The sequence below is a fragment of the Bos mutus genome, chromosome 24 (assembly GCF_027580195.1).
Source record: "Bos mutus isolate GX-2022 chromosome 24, NWIPB_WYAK_1.1, whole genome shotgun sequence".
NCBI classification, from domain to species: Eukaryota; Metazoa; Chordata; class Mammalia; order Artiodactyla; family Bovidae; genus Bos; species Bos mutus.
This window is the reverse complement of record NC_091640.1, coordinates 40504066-40523983: the sequence shown is the minus strand read 5'-3', so window position 1 is coordinate 40523983 and position 19918 is coordinate 40504066. Positions and strand designations below refer to the sequence as shown.

The 19918-nt window shown below is 40.0% G+C and overlaps 1 protein-coding gene across 4 annotated transcripts in view; it reads right to left on the bottom strand.

The window, feature by feature from the left end:
- PTPRM (protein tyrosine phosphatase receptor type M) overlaps positions 1 to 19918 on the bottom strand; it is a 660428-nt gene that overhangs the window by 577624 nt on the left and 62886 nt on the right. The gene's annotated exons all lie outside the window — the stretch shown is intronic.

Below are 19918 nucleotides of genomic sequence, written 5' to 3'. Positions count from 1 at the left end.
AAATAGAAAAGGATGAACACAAGTGATCCTGGGAATTCCAACCTGATTCAACACTTTATGTGGATTGCCTTTGGACTATGTCTAGCAGGAAAACGTGAGTATGTTTTAAAATATACCAGTACAAATACACATTAATACAGAACTAATTTTTTCGTTCTCATTTCACTGAATAATTACACCTTTGGGCAAACATGAATAATTTATTAAGCAGCATGCAGTTTCTATGTAGTCCTGCAACTTTCTGCCCTCATTACACAATCCTCCAAAATCATTCCAGGGCCAACCATGGCAGAAAAGGGACTTCTATGCAAATACCCTTTCCTACTGGCCTATGGATAGTTTTTCAAGTGTCTCTCTAGGTTAACAAAAGCTATTCAAAACACTCTCTAACACTCTTCTGTCTTAAATATGTTTAACAATTTATTAAAGCTGTAAAATGCCAAACTTCTTTTTTTTTTTTTTTGTTCAATTACACACATTGATCCTTAACACAAAACCATATATTTTGTGTTATGGTTTCTCTAATACTTCTCTAATATTATCAAAAGTAACCCATACTTCAACAAGGACTATTGTTACAGTATTAATATCCTCATAAAACAATTCCATTTTGGTGGCTTGGGACCAAGGGCCCGAGGAGAGTTCCACTTCACGTTGAAACTGTCTCTCTGTTGAGCTGTTGTACTAAACCAACCTGCAGTGAAGCATCAACACATGAGTGCTCAGAGGTGACCCGTTTTGATAAGTTTCTCATATTGAGGACACGAATGACACAGATCTGTGAGGTCCTCATTTTTCTTGTGTCTTCCCATTCTCTGTTGTACTGCAGATCATCACCAAATGGTAATCTAATTACTACAACTATTAATTATGCTCGAGATTAATGTGAAATGCCTGCCACACAATGTAAACGGTACAGTGAGAGACAACATGCCATCTTAATGAGCTTCTAACACCTGAAACTGTTTGGTAACATTATCAGTCAAGTAAATGAGCTTCATTTCCTCTCAGTTGGCTATACTGTAGGGTTGGTGCCTGGTATTATTGACTAAAAATGTGCTTCAATATTAAATAATGAGCATGCACCTGAACTCTGGCCTAGATCCATATACCTGCCTCCCCGACCGCCTCCCAGGTCAACCCAAAAACAGAATCATGAGTCCTTGCTTTTAACTCCCTCTAAATACTTTCCCACCTACCCTGACCCAGTACCCCATCCCCTCAAAACACTGACTTGCATTGGAACCTCCAAATATAATAAGGTTTCCAAGACTTGTGTAAATGGCTATGAAAAGTGTACATACATGGGAAAGAGTGGGGAGAAGGTTGGTTACTGGCAATGCCATCACTCCAGCTGCTCAGACCAGAAACCTTACAGTCACCCTTGACCCAGTCCTTTCTAACTCAAATCCAACACATCAAATCCTCTGGTTCTACCATGAGAAATACACCCCGAGGTTGATCATTCCATCACCTGCCTCGTGGTCACCAGTCCAATCAACCATCAACACTTTTTGCACTGAATAATTCAGTAGATTCCTAATGGGTCACCCGGCTTCCACCTATGTCCATATATAATCTGTTCTATAAAAAAAAATGCAGAGGGATCTTTTTATAAAGTGAGCCAGACTGTACAGCACTGGGCTCCAAAGCAATGGCTTTCTGTATGTGCGGAAAAGCCCTACACTATCCAGGCCCATTCTTCTTCCCTGGGAAAGAGGCCTCCTGACCAGCAAGGTAAGCCCAAGCCGGCGTGAGAGGTTCAGAGATGAAACGCTTTCCTGTTCTACCACTTCTTTTTGAGGAGCAATGCTTCATGTAAATTTCAAGCCATTTTGAATGACTCTCCCCCCGCCACCTGCCCCCAAACACGCAGGTCAGGTACAATCAAAACTGCAGCATGCCTTGCGTGGCTCAGCACTTGTAAAAACCCACTGTATAATTGGACTAAAACAGAGCAGAGGATGGGAACTGAGGCTGGACGTGGCTCCTGTCATTCTGCATTACTGCTGTGTAAAGAAGAAAAGACGCAAACAGTTAGTGATGCACGGGGCAAAGGAGAGGAATGAAAATGTCAGGAGTGGGAGGAAGCTGTTAAATGGCACCAAACGCCTGGGCGGGTGTCTGTCTGCCCATGTGCCGCCTGTCTCGCTCGATCCATCATCAGAAAGGACAAGGCACCTCAGGAGGAATGCTTGTCCTGAGTCAGGAGCACGGAGGGGCCCGCTGTCTCTGACTGCCAACGGCAATCGCAGGCCTGCCAGGAATTGCCAGTCTACGGCCTTCACTGAAATCTGGCGGCTGTCAATGTGAAATCCAGAAATAGCAGCGCTCGGAGATGCCTGGCCTTCAAACCTTCCGACGATCTGGGATGGCTGGGCTCCTAGGATAAAGGTGGTCGTGTTCAGCATCTTTCAAAGAATTGCAAACAGAGCTGGACACAACTAGCACCTCTTGCTCAGCTAAGAATCCAAAGTTGAGTCTGAAAATGGGAGGCTGCTAAGAAGCTGGAAGATTCTGAAGGGAAATGGAAAGAAAACGTGACTGCGTCTGCTTCCTAAGCTCAGGTCCCCTGAGAGAGTGGAGGGGCGGTGGGAGGATGGGAAGAGGACCAGACACGGCCCTATGATGACTATGCTGCTGGGGCAGGACCACAGCTCTCCACAGGACGGGGACACAATGTCGGGTGGGAGGGAAGACAAAATCGCCACATGGGTAAATCCCCTCCACAAATAAGGAAATAAGCAAACAGGAAATCTTTCCTAGTTCTCTTGAAGAAAGGGAGACGGGAGGTCCAGCCAATTAGCCCTGAAAAAGAAGGCAGGTAAACAGTGGCACCACCAAGCAGTTCTCACTCTGTGCTCCAAACATATGTCCCCGTTTAGCACGTTGGCGAAAACCAAGCCCTTGTTCTCTTTCCAACGCGGCACCAAATTCTTCCCAGGGCATCTGTGCAGTGATAGCAGCAGGAAGGGTGAGATGAAGACTAACCATATACTCATATTGGCAATATATTCATGTTAACAATATATACATTTTAACAATATATTCGTATTAACAACCCAGTGATCTCGGGTACTTGATTTTACCAGGACTCTTTCCAGTATGTGAATTACTTCAAAAGCTAGTTCAGCTGTACTACTTGCTTCTTTAGCCCCATGTGTTTTTTAAGTTTCTTTGTTTTAATGAATAGTGCGTGCATGCAGGATCAGTCAAGTGTGACTCTCTGCGACCCCGTGGACTGTAGCCCACCAGGCCCCTCTGTCCATGGGATTTACCAGGCAAGAATACTGGAGTCGGTTGCCATTTCCTTCTTCAGGGAATCTTCCTGACCCAGGGATTGAACCGGCATCTCCTTCATTAGCAGGCAGATTCTTCACCACTGAGCCATCTGGGAAGGCTTTAATGAATAGATTTCTTTTTTTTTTTTAAGAACAGGTTTAGTTTTACAGAAAAAAATCAAGCAGAAAATACACAGTTCTCACCTAGTCCCTTTTCCCTCCTCCACCTTCCATCTCCCCTATTATGAACGCCTTGCCATGGTGTGCTACGTTTGCACAACTGAAGAACTAATATTGACACACTGTTTTTAACAACTGACACACTACTATTAACTAAGTCCACATTTACATTACCGCTCCCTCTGCAATGTATAACCAACGAGTTCTGGCAAATGTGTAATGTTAAACATCCTTGATTAGGGCAGTTTCACTGATCCGATCATTTTTTTCCCTGTCTTTAAATTGTGGTAAAATATACATGACATGGGGCTTCCCTGGTGGCTCAGAGGTAAAGAATTGCCTGATGATGCAGGAGATGGGGTTTGATCCCTGGGTCGGAAGATCCCTTGGAGAAAGGAATGGTAACCCACTCCAGTATTCTCACCTCAAATATCCATCCCATGGACAGAGGGGTCTGGTCGGCTACAGTGCATGTAGGCACAAAGAGTCTGATACGGCCGAGCAACTAACACAAACATGCCTGAAACAGCTTATTCGTCTATGCAAGACACAGGGAAGGGACAAGGACGCATCCCTGCTAACGTTCACATGGCCACTGTAAACCTGGCCTGTGAGTGCAGAAGGGAAGCTAAGCCTTACAGCACATTCCACCCCCTGCTTCCAGCCCCACCAGGAACAGTGTGATTCTAACGTGTCTGCAACACAGGGCTTGCCAACAAAGGCCGCCCTGGCTAAAGGGCATGGGCACTCAGTTCTTTTCAAGTCTGCCTTATTTGCTCATGATAAGTAACAAAATACCCAAATGACTCTAGCTTGGAACAGACACAGTCCTGGGGAACTGACAAAACCTGACTTAACGCTTCTTCCAAGATCAAAGGCCAGGCTCTCTATCTGAGATGCTGTCCACAGGATCATCCGGGCAGCCCAATGGTCTAGTCCTCTACAATGTCACTCACTAGAGGACTTTTAATTTCTGCAGGGGCAGAAATTTAAATTCTGAATTTATAAATTCAGCAATTTATAAATCCACAAGGGATTCACTTGCCTTCCCCTGCGTTGTCTCCTGAGTCATCTGACAGCCAAATGCGCAGCATTCTGCAGGGGCATGGACGAAGTTCAGGCATTCACCGCTACCACATGGCTTACAGTAGCACGTGTGCATTTTAATACTTTGCCAAGAAGCTTGTCAGCATCCTACCACTAAAATGGCTTTAAGTTTTATTTCTGCACACTTTCTCAAAGTGTCTTTTTCTCTCTCTCTCTCGTGATTAAAAGTGCACCAAACAAAAGGAAAACAAAGCTTCCCATTTTGGATAAAATAAGTGGGTCGTGAAGTAATTTCATTTCTAATCACTAAGTATTTTCCTGGAACGGCTGAAATGGCTCCACTAGTAGAATGGAACATGATTAAATCACAGCCCCCCTAATGCACCTGATAATAAATAGTGTCAAGTGACGTGGGTTATTTAAAAACTGATTTTATATAATTAAATTAAAGCTGGCTTTTATCCCCATTAAATATTTAATATTTAATTAAATACTTGCTGGCTTTCACTTATAAAGATAACATTTCTAACAAAACTACTCCAAAGGTTACCACACAAGGTTTTGGAGAGTTTTCAGCAGAAACACATTCTGCTTCCAATTAGCTAATTTAATATTAAAGAGATGTATAATTATATGAAAGAGCTGACAAAAGTTGTATACAGATGTATTAACTGAAATCAAATATATGGTTATTTTAAATATATTTATATATTTTAATGTATAGTAAGTTATACTAATACATATTTAAATGTCTATAAATTTTAAATTTATTTAATTATATATTTATATAAATTTAAATTTTATAATTTAAAATTTTACTTTTATATTGTAAGTATACAAATCTATTTAACTATTTATAGAGGAATATGTATATATACATACAAAAATATATAACTTTAACACTTAAAATTGTATTTATATATATTAAGTGATATGGGCTTCCCAGGTGGTGCTAGCAGTAAAGAACCTGACTGCCAATGCTGGAGACCTAAGAGATGTGAGGTCCATTCCTGAGTCAGGAAGATCCCCTGGAGGAGGGCATGGCAACCCACTCCAGTATTCTTGCCTGGAGAATCCCATGGACAGAGGAGCCTGGTCTGAAGAGGGCTATACTCCATGGGGTCACAAGAGTCAGACATGACTTAGCAACTAAACAAAAAAACAGGGTTGAGGATATACATAAGTGATTCTTTGGTACATACAATTCTGTGTTGAGAATAAGAAGGACATTAGTTAGCATATTTTACAGAAGTAAGGGAGCTTATCCACTGGTCATCTGTGTTAGTTGAAAGAATTTCCACAGTAAATAAAGAATTTTCTGATTTGAAAATAAAATAAATAAAAGTGCTCATAACTCTTAAGAAAAGATAATCCAGTATAAAACAATCTAAATTTATAAACACAATTAAAAAGAGTGTTTATTTTAAAAAACCCAGTCTTCATTTTGCAAAAGAATTAATCTCAGTGCATCTTTTGTCACAAAAATCCCCAAAGTATTACAAAATATCCTATTTATAGCATGCCAATGAACATGCAACTTTTAAGAGAAAAACACTCTTCTTATAATATGTAATACTACACATTAACAAATTGAAAGATAAAAATCATATGATTATCTCAATAGATTCAGAGAAAGCCTTTGATAAAATTTAACATCCATTTATGATAAAAACCCTCCAGAAAGCAGGCATAGAAGGAACATACCTCAACATAATAAAAGTCATATATGATAAACCCACAGCAAACGTTATACTCAATCGTGACAAATTGAAAGCATTTCCCCTAAAGTCAGGAACAAGACAAGGGTGCCCACTCTCACCACTACTCTTCAACATAGTTTTGGAAGTTTTAGCCACAGCAATCAGAGAAGAAAAAGAAATAAAAGGAATCCAGATTGGAAAAGAGGAAGTAAAACTCTCACTGTTAGCAGATGACATGATCCTCTGCATAGAAAACCCTAAAGACTCCAACCAGAAAATTACTAGAGCTAATCAATGAATATAGTACAGTTGAAGGATACAAAATTAACACACAGAAATCCCTTGCATTCCTACACACTAACAATGAGAAAACAGAGAAATTAAGGAAACAATTCCATTCACCATTGCAACGAAAAGAATAAAATACTTAGGAATATATCTACCTAAAGACACAAAAGACCTATATATAGAAAACTATAAAACACTGATGAAAGAAATCAAAGATGACACAAACAAATGAAGAAATATACCATGTTCATGGATCAGAAGAATCAATATAGTAAAAATGAGTATACTACCCAAAGCAATCTATAGATTCAATGCAATCCCTATCAAGCTACCAACGGTATTTTTCAGAGAACTAGAACAAATAATTTCACAGTTTGTATGGAAATACAAAAAACCTCAAATACCCAAAGCAATCTTGAGAAAGAAGAATGGAACTGGGGGAATCAACCTGCCTGACTTCAGGCTATACTACAAAGCTACAGTCATCAAGACAGTATGGTACTGGCACAAAGACAGAAATATAGATCAATGGAACAAAATAGAAAGCCCAGAGACAAATCCATGCACCTATGGGCACCTTATCTTTGACAAAGGAGGCAAGAATATACAATGGAGAAAAGATAATCTCTTTCACAAGTGGTGCTGGGAAAACTGGTCAACCACTTGTAAAAGAATGAAACTATAACACTTTCTAATACCATACACAAAAATAAACTCAAAATGGATTAAAGATCTAAATGTAAGACCAGAAACTATAAAACTCCTAGAGGAAAACATAGGCAAAACACTCTCTGATGTAAATCACAGCAGGATCCTCTATGACCCACCTCCCAGAGTAATGGAAATAAAAGCAAAAATAAATAAATGGGACCTAATTAAACTCAAAAGCTTTTGCACAATGAAGGGAACTATAAGCAAGGTGAAAAGATAGCCTTCAGAATGGGAGAAAATAAGAGCAAACCAAGCAACTGACAAAGAATTAATCTCAAAAATATACAAGCAGCTCCTGTAGCTCAATTCCAGAAAAATAAATGACCCAATAAAAAAATGGGCCAAAGAACTAAACCGACATTTCTCCAAAGAAGACATACAGATGGCTAACAAACACATGAAAAGATGCTCAACATCACTCATTATCAGAGAAATGCAAATCAAAACCACAATGAGGTACCATCTCACACCAGTCAGAATGGCTGCTATCAAAAAGTCTACAAACAATAAATGCTGGAGGATGTGGAGAAAAGGGAACCCTCTTACACTGTTGGTGGGAATGCAAACTAGTACAGCCACTATGGAGAACAGTGTGGAGATTCCTTAAAACACTGGAAATAGAACTTCCATACGACCCAGCAATCCCACTGATGGGCACACACACTGAGGAAACCAGAATTGAAAGAGACACGTGTACCCCAATGTTCACTGCAGCACTGTTTACAATAGCCAGGACATGGAAGCAACTTAGATGTCTATCAGCAGACAAATGGATAAGAAAGCTGTGTAATATTACTCAGCTATTAAAAAGAATGCATTTGAATCAGTTCTAATGAGATGGATGAAACTGGAGCCTATTATACAGAGTGAAGTAAGTCAGAAAGAAAAATACCAATACAGTATATTAACACATATATATGGAATTTAGAAAGATGGTAATGATGACCCTATATGCGAGACAGCAAAAGAGACACAGATGTAAAGAAGGCTTTTGGACTCTGTGGGAGAAGGCGAGGCTGGGATGATTTGAGAGAATAGCATTGAAACATGTATACTATCATATGTGAAATAGATCGCCAGTCCAGGTTCAATGCATGAGACAGGGTGCTCAGGGCTGGTGCACTGGGATGACCCTCAGGGATGAGATGGGGAGGGAGATGGGAAGGGGGTTCAGGATGGGGAACACATGTACACCCATGGCTGATTCATGTCAAAGTATGGCAAAAACCACTATAGTATTGTAAAGTAATTAGCCTCCAATTAAAATAAATTGATTAATTTAAAAAAATTATGTAATACTAGTGTACAGGCAATTAAAAATAAAACAAATTCCAACAATTATTACATGCTGCCTGGTTATTACAAGTTTTCTTGCCTTGTAACTTTCAAAAATTCTTTATTTCCTCAATATTAAATTGTTTTAATAACAGAATAACATTTTGAAATTAATCAATAGATTATCCATTCATGAACTTCTGTGTATAAGTGCAACATAAGAAAGGAAAAGAAAGAGATAAGCTGAGTAAAAACTAATAACTTTTCTTTGGGCTTCTAAAACAATAAGCCCGGATTACAGTCATTGGGATTTCTCAGTCCATTGAAATAACCCAAAAAACTGAAAATATTTCACACTGAAAATAAAGAAATACAGGTTTGAGCCTTAAGAAACAGAGGCTTTCCAATGGTGGCTTTTACTTCCGGCCACGGCCGTATGGACATTTTTATCTCATAAAGACTCACATGAAGGAAAAAAAAAAGCACGAGTAACCGAAAGGCAGCATCGTGAGGGAACATGTGTTCTGCTGTCACGCATTCCCTCACCTCATAGTTTCTAAAAGGAATCCATGTCTTTGCTCTTAGAGCTCAAAAGAATATCTATTTTAAGAGATTACATTCAAATTTTATAAAACACTATGTCACATATATTCCTAAATACTGTGAAATCATAATTTTCATAAAGCCAGGAAGTGAAATTCATTCCTGATATGCCATCACCCCAAATATGGGAAAATGCATTCATATCTCATTATTAAAAGATAGTGACTACAAAGATGACAGTCTTTTTAAAAGTAATAAAATGTGGATTGAGAGGCTATGACTGAACGCTCGGGCCCCTCTACCTTTTACGTGTTTGTAGGTTGATGTGGCTGCAGGTAATTGAGCCAGAGGGTAAAGGAGACCGTGATTTTCATGATAAACATTCCTATAAGCAGCCCAAGTGACCACCCCACCGCAGCTTCTGACAAATCAAGTCAACACAGAAAGCTTCTGCGATGCAGACATGATGCTGCTATTAAAAAAAAAAAAAAATTTTTTTTTTTTTTTAATAAAAACACCAACAGAAGATAGCACAAAACAAAGCAGGTGCTCACAGCAGCCTTTTCTCCCCCATGCTGTGGAATAATTTTTTCCATTCCCAAGATGATTTAAGTTGACAAATTGGTTTTTCTGGCCGCTTAGCTTCCTGACCTCGAAAAGTCCATTTTCTAACTTCTGTCTCATCCAGCTGTTGACAGGCTAATGCCACCAACCCAAGTAATAAAACCTCCACGGGGTTTAGGATTAGAAGAGGAAATGGTAACGACAGAAGAATAATTAGATGTGAAGTCTGCCCAACTTCTAGGAGCAGACCTCGTCTCTAAAAGAGAACAAATGGTCGTCTGGAAGGAGGTTAATGTATATTCCACTCCTCCCCGGGTACGATGCCATGCAGCCTTTCTAGGGGGAAAAACTGGAAACTCCTCATGCCTAAAACACTTCTTAAAAGTTGATGCAAATTAAGGGCACTCTCTACTTCAGTGCAATCTTTCTCAGACAAAAGTAGACAAATGTCTACTTTTCTTTTCTTCACGGAACCAAGTCAATAAGCCTAGCAGACCTAATTGCTTTTAGATCCTAAGGTATTTGGGGAAATGTGTGCCATAGGTACAGACAGAACAGGTGGTTGGAAAGTCAGGTACCTTCCCTTAGTATGCACCTTCTGTGTTCAGCGCTCCAAGACACTGCTCAACATCCCTCATCGTTCCCCCAAGGGCCAGGGGTCAAGGCTGGATCCACCTTACACCATTTGCTGACCCCTTGAAGCCTCAGTTTCCTCATTTGTAAGGCGGAGTATTATCTGCAACAGCGCTCGCCTCATGGATGGAAGGGAAGATTACCTCACGTGCATGAAAACGTAGTACAGGACCCAGAGCAAGCATTCAATACAAGTTTCGCCTATTTTTTACCACTCTATTCTCTGATCCCAACAATCTACTGTCTATAAATAACATCTTCCACTTTAAAACTACCTTTGATGTAGATAGAGTGGATAAACAAGGAAGTCCTACTTTACAGCACAGGGAACTATATTTAATATCCTGTGAAAAACCGTAATGGAAAACAGTATGAAAAAGAATATGAAAAGAATCAAACCCAAGTCTCTTACATCTCCTGCATTGGCAGGCAGACTCTTTACCACTACAGCCACCTGTGAAGCCATATATATGCTAAGTTGCTTCAGTCTTGTCTGATTCTTTGCGACCCTATGGACGGTAGCCCTCCAGGCTTGTCTGTTCTTAGGATTCTCCAGGTAAGAATACTGGAGTGGGTTCCATTGCCTTCTCCAGGATGTGTGTGTGTGTGTGTGTGTGTGTGTGTGTAGCTGAGTCACTGTGCTGTACAGCAGTAATTACAGAACACTGTAATTCAGATATGCTTAAATTTTTAAAATTACCTTTGATTAATCACTACATTCATATGAAATCCTATAAGAATGTTTAGTGATTAGAGTAGCCCATCTGATAGAGGAATACAGTCTTGGTTAATTACCCTCTTCTTCAGATTCACACTCTTCCTCTGATTTTATATACAGAGTATGATTAAAGTATACATATTTCTGTAAATAATATCTGAATGATATGTACATTTGAGTGAGAACTTAAACATTCTCTTTTTACATGATAGCAATCCTATCTTGATAAATTATGCAGTTTGGGGATTAACTGCAGCTTTTCTTGTCTCTTTCCCTCCTTCCTGATAACAATGGAATATTTCTGATCACATTTATAAAAACCCACTGTGAACAGTGAGGCAAAATCAAATGTAAATTTAAGATATACACATACATTAACACAGTATTTAATACTAAAAGACAAATCTACTGGTTGAGACGAAACCTATCTATTAATTCCATTTTGGATAATCACTCTCCTTAGTAATTCATACTTCCTTGTAGATTAATAACATAGGAACTTTTATATGACTAAGGAAAAGAAGAACCAGTTAAATATAATTCAGCCTAGCATGGGCCCTTGAATTACAAGATGATTCCGATGTTGTTGTTGTTCAGTTTTAAGTTTTGTCCTACTCTTTGCGACCCCATGGACTGCAGCACACCAGGCTTCCCTGTCCTTCACTATCTCCCAGAGTTTGCTCAGATTCATGTCCACTGAGTCAGTGATGCTATCTAACCATCTCATCCTCTGTTTTCCCCTTCTCTTTTTGCCTTCAATCTTTCCCAGTACCAGGGCCTTTTCCAGTGAGTTGGCTCTCTGCACCAGGTGGCCAAAGTGCTGGAGCATCAGCTTTAGTATCAGTCCTTGCAATGAAGATTCAGGCTTGATTTCTTTTAGGATTGACTGGTTTGATCTCCCTGCTGTCCAAGGGACTCTCAAGTGTCTTCTCCAGCACCACAGTTCGAAAGTATCAAATCTCTGGCATTCAGCCTTCTTTATGGTCCAACTATCACATCCATACACGACTATTGGAAAAACTCTAGCTGTGACTATATGGACCTTTGATGGTAAGTAAGAAACACAACAAATATTTAGGAAAACTCCTCATTCATTCTCAGCATCCTCCCTGGGAAAAATGAGGACTACAGAAAAACTCAAGATGCACTTGCTTTTGAGGAATTGAACATCTGGTAAAAGAAACAGGAACATCTACTGAAATGAACAGAAAGTGGTGGGGAAGATAATAAAAGGGCCCTGGAGCAGGAAAGTGTGGGTGGTGGGCTGTAGCCCATGAAGATGTGAACCATGAAAGGACCATCACCCCTAGAAGATACCTGGGGCCAGGCCCAGGTGTGCTCAGCAAAGAAAGGATGAAGGGATCTGCCTGTTGAACAGAGCAGTTTACATGCCCTCAGGAGTTATTTACACTCTCATTTAGAAAAAAGAAAAAGAAACTTTTTTTTTTTAGCAGATTCAAACTTTATTCTGGGTCTATGTTTATCACATCACTGACACTGAATTTGTTTTACAAAAGCTCTATGCTCCAAAAGACTGTAACTACAAGCTTTATTGGCTTCGAGTCAAGATTTTGGAACTCAAACTTCTGGGCGCCCTTTAAGTGAGAATGAAATAGACAACAATCTCCACTAAGAGTCAGGCATTCTCATTTATCCATCCCTTCGGCCATGTATCGAGGTTTTGACAGCAGCGACACTGGCTTGGAAGTTGAAAGGCCAGACTCCATCCGCCATCACATCACTGCACCGGGTGCTGCGCTGCCTTTTTCAGAGACCTGCCTCTCCTTTTCCAGGTGGCTCTAGTGGTCCTGCCATCACCTACGTGTCCTTCTCCCCAAGCCTTCTCAGGAATGAGGGCACGGCCTAAAATTATGACACTCAACCCCTGGCCATGGCAATTGCCGAGGAGATCCGCAGACAACCCAAGGCAGGAAAATCGGGGCATTTCCTGATAATTTAAACACAGCTACAATATACAAGAGAAAAAGCCACTCTCCTCCCTTACTGGAATGGCTAGTCTGGAACTGGCTTACAATCGCCACTATTATTAAAAGTCATACTTGTCTCAGGGACCTGGTGTAGAAAATACAAGATGCACAATTACTACCTTGTAATTTTCTTGTGTCACCGATGAGACAGTGGTAGAAACACGGATAAAATAGCTGTACCAAGAGATGCAGGAACACGTCCTGGAAATACTGTCAAGGTTCCAAATCCACTCAAAGACTTCCCAGCCACGTAATTCAACAGCTCTTTGTTATCAGTTTGCTTAAACTAGCTTCAATTAGGGATTCTGTCACTTGCAACCGAAAACATTCTAATACACAAACACCTGTAAAAAATAAGCTTCCTTGGACCTCGGTTTTCCTCCTGATCACAGAATTCCTCCCAATAAAATAATCTCTAAGCCTCTTCCATACAATTATTTGTTTCAAATTAGGTAACTATCAGATAATTTGGAATGGTATAGATATTTGTAATTAATCAATTCCTTCAACTGGACACTGGGAAAAAGCTGCTTAATGCAGCGAGTTTGGGTTTTCAACCTTGCTTATCTGTACCAGTGCAGAAGACAAGTCCCAAATGCTAATTATCAGTATTACTGTTGTCTTTGCAACTCCATGGACTGCACTCCAGTGCATGGACAGGCTTCCTTGTCCTTCACTATCATCAGTATAAAAAAGTATAAAGTATATAACATTTTTTTGACATTTGAAGATACAGGGAACTTATTTGAAGCATCATTTTCCTTTCTTAGGTCAATATCCATCACGGCCAATTATTCTTACATTCTCTCATTCATCTTTAACTGGTGATCACCTCCACTCCCACTATTCCCACTAAATAAATTCTGTGGAAAAGACTGGTTATTCACTTCTTTCTTTTGAATGACTAAAGAACTTTTATCTGGGTACAAGCAAAATAAAGCCTGATAACAAGGCTGTTTCCTATGTTACTGATTCCCTTGTTAAAAGTGGCAGCATTTTCTGCCTAAGTGTTCAAGCACAGATATAATCTAACTGAACAAGAACACTAATGCAAGGATATTTTATTTGTTCACAGGAAATCAGTCAGTGGAAATAGCAAGAAATTGCATCCCTCACAATATAAGGATAATATTTGCTAGCTCAACATCTAAAGATTTAAAAGCATTTAGAGCAATACAAGTTGATTAAATTTTTTAAAAATGCTTTTTAAGTGGAAATGAGAGACCTAGTTTTAAATGCATTACTTGGGGAAAAATTTACAAAGTAAAATACTACCATTTTAGAGAAACAAACATGGTGAGGTGTATTTAAGAAGAAAACTTTTCCACTGTGAGAAAAGAGTTTGCAGTGATTATTGCTTATGGAATAATGCAATATTTTATTGAATTTAGAAATGTTATAAATGAAATGTCTTGTAGCAAGTGATGAAATCAAAAGAAAATCATTTTTTAAAAGACGGTAAGAAATCCATCTGCATGTTGGACTATAGAAATGACTGCTGAATCAACAGAAAAAGATGAATAATTGTCAGACTCAAGCATATCTGTTAATAAATCTAGAATTAACATAAGAATCAACCTAGTAATACCCAAATAGCAAATGTATTAAACTGTGACTCTAATTTAAATAACTTAATAGAGTCATGTACTACTATATGATTTTGCCTCAAAAGACAGTCTCATTCTCAATCAATAAAAATGAACTTAAAATCATTTAAAAAAAAAACTGCAATAGACACAAAGGTGTCTCCCAAGCACATGTCATTAGACCCATTTTTAAGAAACTGCAAGTCACTGAGAAGTTTATACAACACAGGGCAACCAAAACATTTAGTACAACAGAATTTGAACCTTTAATTGTATCACATACTTCCTTTCTGCATTTCCAAAAATGTGAGCTCTAGATGAAAATATCAAGAAGCACAAATTTTTTTAATGACACACACTAGATTAATCACATGAAGTCAAAGGTATTACCCTTCAACTTCTGCCTTCCAAAAGAGTTTCTTCTTATAGGTACAACGCTCTTTGTCAGCCATTCTATTCTGGACCTCCTTCTACTACTCTGGTTTGGCCGGGCGTCTCCAGGAATGGGACTGGCTGGGTGCATGGGGGTAGAGCTGAGGGGACACACAGCCCATGAAGCTTTAACTCACCAACCTCTTGTTTTCTGTCCGGTTGGCTGAATGGTCTGTGACTCACCTTCAAATCAGCAAAGAGCTGAAATGGGCTAAAGAAAGTTTGGCATTAAAAAATGTATAAAAAACTTAAATATCTGTTCTTCGGGTGCTGCTGCTGCTAAGTTGCTTCAGTTGTGTCCAACTCTGTGTGACCCCATAGATGGCAGCCCACCAGGCTCCCCCGTCCCTGGGATTCTCCAGGCAAGAATACTGGAGTGGGTTGCCATTTCCTTCTCCAATGCATGAAAGTGAAGTGAAGGCGCTCAGTCGTGTCTGACTCCTAGCGACCCCATGGACTGCAGCCTACCAGGCTCCTCCATCCATGGGATTGTCCAGGCAAGAGTACTGGAGTGGGATGCCATTGCCTTCTCCGCAGTAGGTAGGAAGATGAGTGAAAAATGAAAAATTAAGTTTTTGAACATTGATCTGATTCATCTGTGGAATTATCTGCTAAATTAAAGCAAAGTACCAGAAATGCTTCAAAAGCAGTCAACGCATCCTGTGCTAATGCACCTCTATGAAACACAGTGCTTCGTGTTTGCACTCGGATTCAAAATAGGACTGGCATTTTCAACAGGTCCATCCTGCTCACTAACACCCTTATTCCCTTCCTAGATTTTTTGATATGCACCATTCATTTGATGATTATTAAGAACCTACTATATTCCACAAAGAAATGTTAATGGAATATGCTCAGTCACTAAGTCATGTCTGACTCTTTACAACCCTATCGACCGCAGCCCACCAGGCTCCTCTGTCCATGGTATTTTCCAGGCAAGAATACTCAAGTGGGTTGCCATTTCCTTCTCCAGGGGATCTTCCTTCCCGACCCAGGAATCGAACCCAAGTCTCCAGCATATCCTGCATTGGCAGATGGATGCTTTATCCACTGAGCCACCTGGGAAGCCCCATTAATGAAACAGAAGAAAGAAAAAGACTATAAAACATACCATAAAGCATGCAAGTACAATTCACAGACACCAGACAGTGCCTGAGGCACACAGTAAGTGCCTAATAAATATTTTTTGAATGAGTGAACAGATGAATGCAATGGCTCCAAGGCCAGTGAGGAAGAGGCAGGGTGCTCTAACTATGGAGTAAATACCAACGTCCTTACCTCCACCTGGGATGCCGTGCAACATCCCTTCAAAGGCTAGCACAGGACGTGAGAGTTCCTTTCCCATTTTGATTATGAAGAATCCCAATACTTAAACAGTAAAAGATCACAAAAAGCTGAACAACTCAAAACTGTATTCTGAAATATACCCTGCAGCAAAAGAAGACTGAAGGGGAAAAATTACATTTATCTTAAATTTGACAAAATACACCACTGTACTTAGAGACTGACATATGGATGAAGAATTAACTTGTTTTTTAATGTTTAAAAGTTTAACACTTTTAATGACCATAAATGCATTGACACGACCACACAGTTACTAATAACCATGCCTGCTGCTTTCTCTTAACTATGATGTCTACACGTGAAATCTCCCAACTAATTAAGTCCAAAGTTTCTTCCAAAGCCTTGAACAAAACGCACCTTCTTCTCTGAAGTCCTCCAGATTTCTCCAGCTCTACATAAACTTTCCTTCCTCTTAAACCTCTCAGCAGATCATGGGCCTGCCATCCTGTCCTGATGAGCGACTTCAGCAGGTCTGATCTCCTGCTGGGCTGCAAACAGCTCAGAAGATACCATTAGGGCATGTGGAAACCATGATATCACCCAGTAGAGTAACTTACAATTCTGAGATGCCCAGAAGTTTTGAATCATTAAAGAGAATAAATAAAATTAATGACAGAGAAGACTGCTTTGACTTGCAAATAAATGGTACATTACAATACAATTAATGTAATGCAATGATCAATTCCATTCATTGATCTGAAAATGATTTAACCTGCAGGCCAAACAGAGCCTTGGGAGAACCAAATGAAGCCTCCCACAGACCAATTCCAACAGGTGAGCTATCGTGGAATCCTGTCTCCTCTGGATGCCCTGAATGCCTGCTATGAAGCCCTGTGATGCTTAATGAGCACACACACAGAGAACAACAGTTCGTACTTCTGAATGATCAACAGCTCTCATCTGAAATGTGAGGGACCCCAGCAGAAGCTCTGAGAAAGGGACCCCTTTCCTTCCTGCAACTGCTCAATTGGAAAACAGAAGCCGCTGTCTGCTGTTCGTCTCTGACATTCCCTCCCACCTTGCCAGCACAAACAGAAGCGAAATGAGTCATTAACCATAAATAAACTGAGTAACTAATCTTAACCAAATGGGTAACTCCATCAGATTCAGTTGAGGAGGGCTTCTGTGGGTTTTACGGTTTCTCAGAGGTCTCTGCGCGCTGTAACACTTCCCCTGGTAATTTAGGAAAACTCTCAGCCAGGAAGCCGTCGCCAGGCCGATGGGACTCCTGGCTGGTCCCCAGGGGCAGCTTCGGCCTCCAGTGGCTTTTCTGGGATCATTTAGGAATTAACTTGTCTGCGCTCAGGCGTGTCACCATGTTTGGGCTCCGTGTTATGGAACATCAAGTCATCAAAGCGACTGAAATTTTAAAAGAATGTTCACAAGTTCATTATGTATTCAGTGGATAAATTATGTATTCATCTCTTACCATGTACAAAACTCTCTACCATCTTAAAGATTAGATAGTTAGAAGAGACATACTAAAATAAGTATCATATAAGGCTGTACATGATGAACGCTAAGGCAAGAAAGAGTCTGAAAGGGAAGGTCACTTTTTAATGAATAATAAAAGCTAACATTTATAGAGCACTTACTATGTATTAAGCAGATAGTACTATACTAACCTGCATTTATGCCAAATATTAGTGCATTACATCACAAGGTACTACTTATGTGGTGGGAGAAAATATAAGAAAATGAGATTTGGATCCAGCATTACAAAATTATCTTTGCCATTCAAATCAGGAGAAGTCAAAATTTAGGAAGATAAAATAAATGTTGATTTCACAAGGAACAAAGACCATTTTTTCTATTTTTTAAATACTTCTGTAAAAATATTTAAAACTCTAATATACACTGAATGTTCTTTCCAAATATATTTGAAGCATACATTCCAAATACATGGTAATATTTTAGAGGGCATGGTGCAAATTTTAAAGTTTTTTTTTTTTTTAACTCGTGATTCCTTTGTAAGTAAAAATAGTCATTTTCCCTGAAATCCTAAAAACACCCTATTAGGACCAATAACCAACCCAATTTAATTTTGTTTTTATATTTTAAACACACACAAAAATGGAATAAAATACATGCTGATGTGGTACATTAATAATTCATTGCTTATTATCCTAAGATACTTAATAAGAAAATAATACATTCTAATTTATTACATGCATGTTATTTCTTGTTCAAGTAAATAATTCAAGCACTTTTCATACTCATTGAGATCATCTGAAATATGAACTAAGAGCTGTTTCTCATCAGTAAGTTAGGTCAACACAGCCCACAAGGTGACAGCTAAAGATAAAGGATTCAAACATGAAATGAAACTAAGTCCATCATCAGGGAGCTTTCAAATATACCAAGGAGACAGCTGCTCACCCACCACTTCCCAGAGGACCAGTGGGATAGATGCTATACAGTGGGACAGATGCTGTATAAGGGACAGCAGACTTCCGAGGAGAGAGAAATTTTATTGGAGGAACTAAGACATCTATCTGTGTGTGGTAATTTGAGTTAGGCCTTCAACAAGCAAAAATGAGGAAAGACCCTCACAGATATGGAAACAAACACTCAGCCGAGGCAAACTTGGAGTTTTGTAGACACCTGGGTGTAACTGGGGTGCTCAGTGTCACCGCCTCAATTAAATACGGACCCGGGCATTGCAGGGACAACCCAGCATCACAAGAAGTGAACCCCTGGCAATTTAGCATCAAGAGTCCATTTTCCATGGAGGAACTTGGAATGTTGTTTCTATAACAACATCTTATTAATACAACAGTAGTCTTTATAACAGGAGTCTAGGGGTCCGTGATATAGAGTTGATATTACAGACTGTGCATGTCTGCTGAGTCGCTTTAGTCATGTCCAACTCTTTGAAATCCTATGGACTGTAGCCTGCCAGGCTCTTCAGTCCATGGGATTCTCCAGGCAAGAATACTGGAGTGGCTTGCCATGCCCTCCTCCAATATTACAGACTACTGTTTAGTAACGTGCCGTGTTCTCTGGATCCCTGGATTGAGTGAAGGAAGGGGGGCACTGCTGCTCTGAGACAGGCATCCACATGCTGCCTCAACACCGCTGCCTGGGACACATCCTTGGCTAATCCTCATTCACTGTTATCTTCTGCTTTAGGACATGCGGCATCAGAAATCTGATGGATTAATGAAGGACTGTTAATGCTAATTGCTGACATAAGACTATTTAGGGCACTGAGGCAATCACAGAATTTTTCTAGCCATTTTCACAGCTTTTCAGAGCTCTGCACTAATCAGTCATGCTAATTCCAACAGTAAACAGCACACCGCTTTGGTGAGGAGACCATTAAGACACGCCTCTGTTGCTTCTTCTCTACAACTCCTTCCCAAATACTGAATCTGGGTACACTGCCTGGGATCATTTATCACCTGTGACATTCACTGCATCCAGACTCCAGGTACAGATGACAGCTAGAATTTCACACATCCCTGAATAGAGCAGATGTGGCCCCCAGTGGCAGTCACGCCGCCTTTCTCAGCTGCCCCAACTTAGAAAAGGCCTCAGCAGAGTGAACCGGATGCTCTGCTCCTAGAAAGGCCACCAGGTGGTGAGACACTGAGGTTTCTTTGAGACGATCTGTGCCAATGAGGAC